At 44.3% G+C, this 9,725-nt stretch overlaps 1 long non-coding RNA gene across 1 annotated transcript; it reads left to right on the top strand.

The window, feature by feature from the left end:
• Positions 1-277: 277 nt before the first annotated feature.
• LOC140689259 (uncharacterized) lies at positions 278-9,290 on the top strand. The gene is made up of 3 exons (XR_012064137.1): positions 278-380; positions 834-884; positions 8,978-9,290. It is a non-coding gene; the product is annotated as an uncharacterized lncRNA (long non-coding RNA).
• The last annotated feature ends 435 nt before the right edge of the window (positions 9,291-9,725 follow it).

The following is a 9,725-nucleotide window of genomic DNA, read 5'->3' as shown; positions in this document are numbered from 1 at the left end:
CTCTGTAGTCATTTTTTTGGTGTGTCTACCATCAACTGGATTAAAAGGCCCATTCAGATAGGGCCCCCAAGTAAACATTTCTTATAACCCTCCAGGTGGAGGGCTGATAATATACCCTCCATTTAAGAGTGGCCGCCCAGGTCCATTTCCTCCTTCTTCCTTTCAAATAGAGTCGTTTTGTTTAGGGACCCATCCGTATAGCCAAATATTTCAAAGGATATTGTGAGAAATGGGTCTGATTCTTCTGAAGGCAATGCCATTTCCCTCCCCAGGATTGCATCACGTATCTGCAGGTGACCTAATTCTGGCCAGCGAGGCGTGAGGGGAAGCCTGCTGTGAGGCCTCTCTTCCTCACTCTTGGGAGAAAGCGACAGGAAAAGGTAGTCTCTCTTTTTCTCCAAATAGTTCTAGGTACTTCTGTTGTGACCTCTGGAACTGCTGCAGCCCTCTTGTTACTTCCCTGAGGAAGAAGCTCCCGTTGGGGACAGCCAGGAAAAGAAAAAAAAAAAAAAAAAAAAACTTGGGTCCTTAATTACTTTGTTGAGCTGCTAATCAACCAACTGCAATGTTCACTCTGTCTCAGGACTTCTAATTTATTGTTAATACCGGTTTGAATCTGTGTTTCCTTTGCTGCCAAGGCATCCTCCCTGATACTCAGTAAGTGTCAGTTCACGATGATGTTGACAATGACATGAAAAAGCAAAATGATAGACTTCCTGCATTCCAAGATGGTGCTACTGGCCATGATTAAGATTTATGTGTTGGGATGTGAATGAAAATATAAATGCAAGACCCACCATCTCTACTACACAGGTCTACCCTCTTTTCCCTAGGCCCCAATAACCTTCTTATGTGCTATCCAGAAGCAAGAAGGTCAGGAGAAGGTGAGTGGCTCCCACAAATGTCTGGTGGTCACCACTGTCCTCTCCCTTTTTGACCACCTCCCACCCCCTTGCTTCAACCTGTCTCCTCTCTTGGTTTACCAGACACTTGCTTTTTATGTCACTTTTCTTCCTGCATTTCCAACCTGCCCTCTCTCTCCATCTTCCTCTACCCACAAAGGGTGGGTTTTCCAAAGAATGAACTCTCCATTCTCTGTTTCTTCCATTCAACTAGAGTTGAAGCTATTTACTCATCCCGCACTTGCAACTGCTTAGCGGACAGTTTCACCTAGATGTTTCACTCCAATCAAAAGCAATGTGTTCAAAGTCAGAGCTACCAATTTATATCTGAAAACCATCTTCTTTTTCTGAAAATGAAACTATAATCCTATCAAGATGAAGACCTTGAGTTCCTCTTGGATTTTCTCCATTTTCCTCATAATTTTCACCTGGCTCCCAGTCCTAACAAATCCTCTTGCATAACTTGTCTCACTTATACCCCTTCCTTTCTGTTCTTACAGCCTCCACCCTGGTTCAGGCTCTGACTTTATCACTTTAAACCGAGAATGCTGCAATATCACTAAAACACACTCCCTTCCATGCTCCCAGGTGCCCTGTCCCCAAGCCTTCCTACATACCCCAGACCACCTCTCTGGTCAGAAACCTTCAGTGAGTTCCCACTGCCATTATATTTGTGTCCAAACTCCCTGGTCTAGCAAGGCTCCAAAATTAGACCCAAAGTTGCCCTTTCAGGCATGGCTTCAAATATGCCTCTTACAAACTCTTCAATTCAGACAAGCTAGTTTACTCCTCATTACCCACATACCCCTTATAGTTTCCTTCCCTGAGCCTTGGATTCATGTAGGACGGCTCTTTGCCTCCTCACTGTCTCCGTCTGCCACAACTGAATCTGTTTTCCAAGGCCCAAGTAAGAGTCTGAAAGCATCCAGACCATCTCCTATGGAAGTTTTTCATAAAAGTAACAACGATGATTTAAAACAGGAGCTACCATTCAAGGAGGGTTTACTCTGTGCCAGCCATGGTAACGTCCCCCTCTTGTAAAAGGTGGGTGGTACAACCTGCCTAATGGAGTTGCTGAAAGGAGTCAATGAACCAATGGACGTTCGAGGCTGAGCCCAGACCCTGGACATGTGGAAGATGCCCAGTAAAGAACTGACTGAATTGCCACTAATTATGCTGTTGAAATGTCGCAGGGGGGTTTTGCTTCCAGTCAAAAATGCCATGTCTTGATCACTCAAAAGAGAATGAGGCGGGTGGGTATAGCTCAGTGGTAGGGTGCATGCCTAGCATGCACAAGGTCCTCAGTTCAATCCCCAGTGTCTCCACAATAAATAAATAAATAAACAAATACATACATACATACATAAATATTTTTAAAAAGTGAATGAGCCCAGAGGAAATGGCTAAGATGTAACATTGGGTTTGGGAAAAGGGAGACGCAATTCTGGTTCCTCGCAGCATCCCCGGACGCCTTTTTGAGCCTTAGGCAAAATGCCTTTGTTCCAGCCAGTTGCACATGTTGGCTGGTGACATGCTTGATCTTTACATTTCTGTTATGTATGTGTCCTACGTACCCCTTTACTTCCTTGTTCTGGGCACCAAAATGCGGAACACAGACAGCATTAGGAAAAAAAGAGCTTCTTTCCGAGGTGACCAGAGGTACAAAATCATGTGGGAGACTGCAGGCAGAAAGCTCTTTTCTGGTGGGCAGAAGCTCTTTGTAAATTTTCATCCTGTTTAGAAAAAACGATGAAATTTCCCCATCGTGCTGAATTCATTCTTGCTGCTTCTCAAACCAAAATGTGATTTATGAGACGGTTACTACAGAGGAATGTTAAATACAAGCCTTTCATGCTAAATCTGTGACAATCCTTACATTCCCATGCTGGGAAATTAGCAATTTAAATCTCTCTTTGAAACACACTGTGGATTTACTCCTCAGAACTTCCCCCAAAACCCAAAGCTGCATTCAGTTACACTGAGGTTAGGATATAAGTGCGATTTACATAAGCAGCTGTCATGATTTACATAACTATCTGTAAGTATTTCACTCTTTATAAAACTGAGGTGGGGAGAGTAGTTAGAACTCGGACGATTCATCTAGTCCAAGAAAAGCTTGACCTGGTGCTTTGAAATATGTGGCATCATACGTTTATAAATGCCGCGGGACCTAAAGTTCCTAGAGACAGAGCACCCCACCCCACCCGTCAACAACCCCCCTACACCCTCCCCCCCCGCCCCTCACCTGGAGGTGGATTATAACCCACAGGAATTGCAATCTCCATTTCTCAGGGAATTCTGGTACAAATTAGCATGGCAAGGACAGCCAAGTTATTCCCAGAGAGACACTGTATTTTCCTCCATCCCAACATTTTTATGTGGGCAAGATCCCCTACTTATGTTTTATCCCCAAATCATCTGGAGTGCTTGTTAAAAATGCAGATCTCCATGCTCAACCCAAGGCAACGCTTAACCCAAGGCCTGAGGATCTGTATTCTTAACAAACACCCACGTTTTGGCTGACTCATCCCTCAATCCAAAATCCCTTTGTGAAAAGAAGGCTATTTGTCTGTTTGTTTCTTTGTTTATTGTGGTAACAGATCCTCTGGATTTCTCTTTTGGAAGCTTGTCCTTCCCGGGTGCTGAAGACTCCCCTACTATGGGGCCAACACCCAGTTCTGTCCTCTGATATAGATCTCTCTCCTCTCTTCCCCTCATCAATATTCACCTTTTCTGTGGTACCCTTTCTTCACTGGGGGATGAAGCTCATTTGATGAGAGTTAAAGGTAAACTGGTAACCATCACTCACTCATATGAGCTTTTATCTGTGATTTTCAATGTCTTATTCTTTTTTCTTCTTCTTCCATGGACCCTTCTTCAGAATAATGGTTTTTTTTTCTTTTTTCTCTCTTTCTTTTTTTTACTTTTTCGTAATGAAGGTACTGGGAATTGAACCCAAGACTTCATGCATGCTAAGCACACACTCTACCACTGAGCTATACCCTCCCCCCATCCCCAGAATAATGGTTTTAAAACAAACAAAAAAAGAAAACCAATTATATTGTAACACTGTTCTCAAAATATGGTTTAAAATGAGAAATAGTAAAACATACATATTCTTTATTAATCCATTAGAAAACAAGTTTGAGAGGCAGGTCTAGTTTTCTTAATTTCAAAATATTATGAGTATAAATGATATTTTGAAATGTTCACAGCAACTGTAATGTTATATGAAAACATTCATGATTTTTATTGGTGATAAATTCTTAGGGCCAAGGTTTGTCAATTTTTTTACATAATTAAAATTTCATACATAATTAAAATTTCAGAGGAGAGTTTTTCTTCATTCAAGTTCATGGACTTCGTGAATTCAAGGTCCCTGGGCCATGGGTCCAGGTTAGGACATCTTGCCTTAATCAAACGGCCTGATTCATCACAGGAATTCCAGTCATCACAACTGGCCAGTGCAGCCTCTTCCTACACAAACAGGATGCATTGTTGGTTTTTTAGCCATAAGTCTTGGACCATAATCCTGGCAGTTAGTAAGGGATTACACATTTTTGGAAGCTTCTCCACCTTGGGTGTTCATCTGTGCTGTGACCCATCCAGTTTCATCTATGCCAGTTATGTCCCCAGGCCCTCCTACTCCCATCCCATCCTCCTCAGGAATCTTCAGCTGCTCCCCAGGACCTCGCTGGACCAGCACCCTCATCCCTGTCAGGCCTGATGCTCCAGCTTGTGGCTATCCCACTCCCTCCCCTGAGCCTCTACGTTCTGCTGTGTCCCCTACAAAGCTCCCATGCCCTCTGGGAGCTCACCTGGCTGTATTCCCCAGTCTGTCCACAAGTGCTTACAAAACCCCTCAAGGCCTTAGTCCCATGAGAGGTACAGAAAAATACCATTTCTCTTGCCCCACTCATCAGCCAGGTTTGGAAATCAGTCCATTCACTCTGTGGTTCCAGGCATCAGTGACAGACAATTCAGCAAGTTATTTGGTCGCAACTTCGCTGGATTCCAAAGCACTGACCTCACCTGCTTCTCTGAGTGTCAAACCCCCAACCCACACCTGCATGAAAAAAAAAAAAAAAAGGCACTTCATATCTTTGAGAGAGAAAGGTTATTTTCCATGTTTTATGCAGGAGGAAGCTGAGATTCGAGAGGCTCAGTAACATGTCTGAATTCAAACGAGTCAGCAGTGTTTTCAGGATTTTAACTGAGGTTCTCTGATGCCTGTCTCCATACAGCTGGTGCTCAAAAGAAGGGTGGCTGTAATCATCATCATCATCATCATCATCATTACTGTTACAGAGCTGGTGGTTTTCCGTTGGTATTCCCTGGAAGCAGATTCTGAGATAAGGACAATTCACAGGAAAATGATGCATTAGGGAGTGTAACCAGGAACAATCACTCAAGAACTAGAAAGTGGGGCAAAGAAAACAGGACCAAGTAAGGGAGTGACACGAAGCAGGGGTGATTTTGGGGAGAGGGTAGGTCACATCTCAGGGTTGTCCCATCAGAGGAAAGGGAGGGGAACATTTAAATCACAGTGTCTGCCCTCCGTTGATTAAGGGCTGCCCTTAGGGGTCGTGGAGGCAGGATAAGCACCAGGGAAATCTGGCTCTCTCAGGAACACGGATCAGTGGGCTATGGCGGTGGAAAGCTCCCTGAGAGCCACACTGAGTGCATCTGCTCGGGTGGTCTCGGAAATGGAGCGATGTCGTTAAAGGAAGCATCACACAGCTCTGCTCTTGCTGTCTTATATCCATGTGGATACCCAGCATATCACTCAGTGCTGAAGAGAAAGCAACCTGAGGAGAGTGACAAGCACCTTCATTGAGTCAGGAGGCCGGGGCTTTAGCCCCAGTCTTGTCAGCAACGTGACCTTGGGAGAGTCACGCAGTGCATGTGGTCCTCAGCTTCCCCTCGGGACCATGGGCAACCTTAGAGGCAACACTGAAGATGCTAAGTAAACACCTGTTGGTTGACTAAGAGCACTTCACTATTTCAACACTGTAGGAATTAGGTCGTGGCCAGCTTCCAAGCTCCCTTCCTGCTGGGTCTCTAACAGCAAGACTTCCTATCATTTTCCATGTTTCTGTTATTCCTCCCGGGTGGGGGTTGCTTTTGTATGTATGATTCAGCTCTTCGGAGGGAACCCATGACAGTCATGTGAGATGTGTTTAATTCTGTACAGCTTAATTTCATATTAGTAACAGGGTTTACTAGATGACTTTGCTTTTCCAATGAAACTGGACGGCAGAAATCAGTCATGATTTTTTTAAGGAGATTTTAAAAGACAGAAACATAAATGACTTTTCTTGTTTGCACATATCCATGTTGTAGTAATGGTAGTAATAGAAGAGTGGCTTTTTTCCAAAAAATGTATGAATAAATGACTTTTTTTTCAGCATCAGGATGAGATTTTTGCTGTTAGACTTGTTCCCTAGTTTTATGGTATTCTCCAGTTGGTTTGCAACTGAAATGAACTTTTGTCAATGCTGTTATCTGAGGCAGAGTGGGTGTGAGGAATGTGACCCTGATGACGTGGTAGACAGATGTGCTGCCCAGCTGTGGGGAGGGTAGCCAAGCAAACAGCTGTCAGCTCCTTCAAGGTGGGCTCAGCTGCTTCACCCGAGTACATGCCCTTCCCAGGACAGCCTGAATCCAGTGACCGAGGAAAGTGGGGATATAAAGGTATAACTATTTTGGTATAACTAGGGAAAACCTGACAAGCAGTACTTGCTCCAGATTTTCTTGTTGGGTTACCAAAGGCTTGGCTGTGCTGATGTAATAGTTAATTCCTTCCTCAAGGCAACCCTGCTTCCTCTCACATCCTTTTACAGGTGTGGATCTCTAAGAAACATTTTGCACCCCAAATTCCCAGAGACTCTAACTTGCAACAGTGGTTGCAGAATTGATCCCAGAAAGCAGGCAATAAAGTGAGGGTTTGGAAGTTGATCACACACCACTGGGCTGGCCAGAGGACCCCATCACTGGTGGCAATTAGAATCAAGATGCCAGGGCAGGGGGCAATAGCTCAGTGGTAGGGTGCGTGCTTAGCATGCACGAAGTCCTGGGTTCTGTTCCCAGTACCTCCATTTAAAAAAATAAATAAAATAAAAAATACAATGTTATATTAAAAAAGAATCCAGATGCCTCTAACAGAATGGCCATTGAACTGTTAAATCTCCCACAGCAGGGGTGTGTGTGTGTTTTGGGCATGTGTACCAACTGGAGTCAATGCACTAGCCCGTGCAATGTATCAGGTATCTGTGACTGAAAAAAGAGGTAGATGTAAGGATAATGGGATAGAGTGGCTATTGCTAAATGCCACTGATGCACTACAGAGATAAGAAATAGCTGGCGGGAGTGGTGGTGATGGCCCAGTATGAAATCCATGTGTGAAAGCCAGGAGATGCATAAAATATACAAAGATGCTCCTTTGGCCCTGCAATGGCAGAACAGAAAAAGTTTTGCACTTGTTCAGCCAAAAGACTTAACTTCATTAAAAAATTAAGGCAGGTCTGTGTCAAAGTCAAGACCTTGGTTAGAAGAAACCTTTAATACTAACAAATGGAATGAAGACAGTTTGGTAGATGTCCCCAGAAATATTCACATCTCAGACTCTGAACTTCCTAAGCCATTGGTTGTCCTCAGACTGGCACAATGCACACATGAATGGAGTGACCATGGTGACAGTCATGGAGGCTGCGGATACTGCCAATGGCACACAAAGGCAGTTCTCAACTTGTGCGGTAGTGCAGGATGGAAAGGATGACATACAGAGGGGAGAGTAATAGCTCAGTGGTAGCACACACGAGATCCTGGATTCAATACCTGGTATCTCCATTAAAAAAAAATGACCACGCAACCTGGGACTAGGTAAAGTAATCTTAATAATCAGTGGGAAAAATTACAACTGGTCTGTGACTTTGAAAAAGTTATGTCAAAACATTAAAAATGGTTGTACTGTCCATTATAAACGTTTGGGGAAATGAAAAACAATGGTGCAACTAACATGAGTTTAGTACACTAACTTAAAACATTAGAAACACTGAAAATTAAAGTGGTTCATTTCTATGTAAGTAAACTTAGCAAGAGTAGTTTGGACAGTGCTTATCGTCTTCTTCTTGTGTTAGTTTTGATATGAGGAGAGCATCTTTTCTATGCCTCCGTGGAGAACTGTACACCTTACTAAGTCAACATTTTATCCTTTGTGCTTTCAATGTCATGAAAAATTTCCAAGAGTCGCTTCAGCGTGAGGTTTTTTTGCCAGGACCACCTCCTCTGGAACATCTTCATCTTTCTGCTACAACCACTTTCTCAGTTACATCACTAAGTTTGCCTTCACCGAGTTCCTCTGCCATTAATCTAGCGTCTCCCAAAGGGTGGCCGCATCCAACTTCCCACAATCAGTTGCTTTTTCTCTAACTTGTTCCATTCAAATTTCACTTCCAGGTTGTTATCACTCTATGGATTTTTTGCTGCACTTTCATCTTTGTTGGCCAATTCCTCTTTCGAGTATTCTTTATTGCAGACTGTCACATGGGTTTATTCACAGAGAAGCTGGCAACGCAACTAGATGCTTGGCTGTCTGTGTGTGAGCTGAACAAAGACGTGCAGTGACCAGCCATCAACCGACTTTGAGAGAAGTGATGTGATCAGTTACTGATCATGACGTGCATCTTCTGTTTACACAGTGACTCGTGGACTAGAGTGCCAATGGCGAAGGCTATGCAATTATGAACTGTTGTAACTGAAACTTGAACCATGCTGTTGGGGGACAGGTGTTATTTAACTAAATCATAGTAACTGAAGTTTGTGCATATTGGAACCATGCAAAGCCAGGACTAAATGTTCTGCCAACACTTACCAAGACTGATCTAGCTACTGCTACTCTCCAATGTCCAGTTTGTCTGCAACAGAGACTGATACTAGCCCCTGACATGACACCACTCCTCACTGAGCCCAGCTGGCCTTTGATGACACATCGGGCCCCTTCCATTTAGGAAAGGTCAGCAGTTTGTCCCCACATGGGCATCTTTCAGGTACGCGCTTTCCTTTCCTACCTACAGGGCCTCATCCGGCACTACTGTCTGAGAACCAACCGCACCAGAACCCATGTAATATTGTGTCAGACCCGGGGACCAACTTAACAGAAAAGAAGGTGTGGAAATGAGCCATGACCATGGACTCCACCGATCATATTACCCCAACACTGCCAGCCTGATGGGATTGGAATCGCTTGCTGAAGGCAAGGCTGAAGTGCCAGCTCAGAGACATTGCTCTGGGAGGATGTGTCTGCCAGAGAACTGCATGTGCATTAAACCCAAGGCTTTAGGTGGCTTTGTGTCCCCAGTAGGGAGAATAAATCATTGTCAGTGACCACTTCTGGGGGACTCTGTTTCCTGTCCTGACACCCCTGGGCTTTGCAGGGTTTGAGGTCCTTATCCCAAAGAGGACTCATTTTTGCCAGGGGACCCAGCAGGAGTGCACTGAATTATAAGCTACAGCTGCTGCTCAGGCACTTTGGCCTTCTTGTGTCCAGAGACCAGCAAGCAAGAAGAAAAGTCATCATTTTGGCAGGGGTAATTGACCCTAGTCATCAGGAGGGGGTGAGGCTATTACTACATAGTGCAGCAGAAGAAATATGCGTAGAACTCAGGTGATCTCCTGGGTGTATCTTGGCATTCCCCTGGCCAATCATGAGTGCAAATGGAGTGGTACAGGTGCCTGGCCTGAGAAAGGAATGGTGACTAGGGCTCAGGCCCCTCCGTGACAAGAGTCTAGGTCAGACCACCAGGTAAGACTCCAAAGCCAGAA

Source organism: Vicugna pacos, chromosome 25 (assembly GCF_048564905.1).
Source record: "Vicugna pacos chromosome 25, VicPac4, whole genome shotgun sequence".
NCBI classification, from domain to species: Eukaryota; Metazoa; Chordata; class Mammalia; order Artiodactyla; family Camelidae; genus Vicugna; species Vicugna pacos.
Note: the sequence above shows the minus strand (reverse complement) of the source record. Positions and strands in the feature narration are given on the sequence as shown.